Raw genomic sequence first — 1,876 nt, 5'->3', positions numbered from 1 at the left:
CTAAACAATGCACTCTAAATATTTTGATGCTTGCATTTTAAATTGTTAGCTATTTTCAATATAAATGTAGTTACAGTGCAGAAAATATGGCAAGTGGCTCTGAAAATGCCTTATTGAGTTATTTGGTGTATCAACTACCTGAACTGCAGGAACAGCCAGCTGCCACTCCAGTGGGCTGCTTGCTGCATCTTGGAAGCATCTTTATCCCTGCGCACTGTGGGAAGTGCTTGCATATGCCTTTTGCAGCCTCCTTGGTACTGCGTTATCCTTAGCGGGCACGCTGCCTAGAGATGGGGCAGCTGGATGTGGGTGGAGTGTTTCTTGGCCTGGGAAAGAGTACACACTGCTTTGCACCACAGACTTATCCCACCAAGATCCCAGAAGCAGTGATGTTGGGCAGCTCCATGCCCAGGCCTAGAACCAGAGGGGCTGCTGATAACTGTAGCACATGACAACCCAAGAGGACCAGAGGAACATCAACCAAGAGAAGGTGGTGCCTGCTCAGTAAACTTGGGAAGGCGTGGCTGTACTGAAGGCCAGGAACCATGCTTTGCGGTGTCACAGCAAAGGCCCGAGACACAACAGATTGCACCTCTTAAGGATCTTCCTATGCATGATGAACATGCTGCTGTACCTCCCTGGGAAGCAAACAGTAAGCATCCTCCATTTACCAGGTGGATAAAACACAAGAATAGACTGAAAAAGGCCAGATGAATCTAAAAAAAAAAAAAAAAAAAAAAAAAAATCATGAAAATGTGCTGGCTTTCAATTTAGCTTTTACTTTACGTTGACCAAGAAAACCACTGGTGTCTCTTGATTATCCAATGGATAGTAGTTTTGAGTCACCACACATTACGGACATATCAATTGTACTAGAAGATGGAAACCCAATGAATGTTAAAGAAGTCCTAGATTATCATGAGGATATTGACACATACCTTAGGGAAATGGAGATTAAATGTAAACCTAAAGGGGCACCTGGGTGGCTCTGTCAGTGGAGCGTTAAGTGTCCAATTTGGGCTCAGGTCATAATCTTGCAGTTCATTAGTTCGAGACCCGCTTAGGTCTCTGTCCTGACAGAGCAGAGCCTGGGGCCTGCTTCGGATTCTGTGTCTCCCTCTCTCTCTGCCCCTCCTGCACCTGTGCTCTGTCTCTCTGTATCTCAAAAATGAATTCAATGTTAACATTTTTTTAAATGCAGGCCTCAAGTGGGTTACATGAAGAAATCCGTAAGACCTCATAAACAGTTTGACGGCTGTGCTTGTGGACTGGTTTAAATAGGAGAATAGTACAAAGCACAGAATGAGACGCTGCATTTGGCTGTGAACTATATTGATAGATTTCTTTCATCAGTGTGTTTGTGCAGGAAATCTTCACGTTCTGGGCACACTTCCATGCTGTTAGCCTCAAAGTTTGAAGAAATGTACCTACTTGCACCAACAGTAAATCAGTTCTCCACCATAACCTGTCCACCAGCAGTCTGCAAACTGCAAAGTTGAAAGTTTAGCAATGTTTCTGTGAGAATTAAGTTTGATAGATACCATACCTAAAGTACTTGCCATTACTAGAGCAGCCTTTCATTTCACACGCCACACAGCCACAGGACAAAGCTGCCCTAAATAATGAGTTCAAAAGACTGGAACTAATATCCTGGAGTTGGTCATACGTCTGTGGGTCCATGTCTGGGTTCTGTCTTCTGTTCTGTTGATCTGAGTGTCTGTTCTTGTGCCAGTGCCATACTGTCTTGACGATTAGAGCTTTGTAGTATAGCCTGAAGTCTGGGATTGTGAGGCCTCCTGCTTTGGTTTTCTTTTTCAAGATTGCTTTGGCCATTCAGGGTATTTTCTGGTTCCATACAAATTTTGGGATTGTTTGT

The 1,876-nt window shown here is 43.9% G+C and overlaps 1 pseudogene; it reads left to right on the top strand.

The window, feature by feature from the left end:
- The first annotated feature begins 787 nt into the window (after positions 1-787).
- LOC121025900 (cyclin-A2-like) lies at positions 788-1,670 on the top strand (annotated as a pseudogene).
- Positions 1,671-1,876: the final 206 nt, after the last annotated feature.

This window comes from Herpailurus yagouaroundi, unplaced genomic scaffold (genome assembly GCF_014898765.1).
Source record: "Herpailurus yagouaroundi ecotype Mexico unplaced genomic scaffold, PumYag 67789, whole genome shotgun sequence".
In the NCBI taxonomy this organism is placed as follows: domain Eukaryota; kingdom Metazoa; phylum Chordata; class Mammalia; order Carnivora; family Felidae; genus Herpailurus; species Herpailurus yagouaroundi.
The sequence above is the reverse complement of the archived record's forward strand: the minus strand, read 5'-3'. Positions and strand labels throughout refer to the sequence as shown.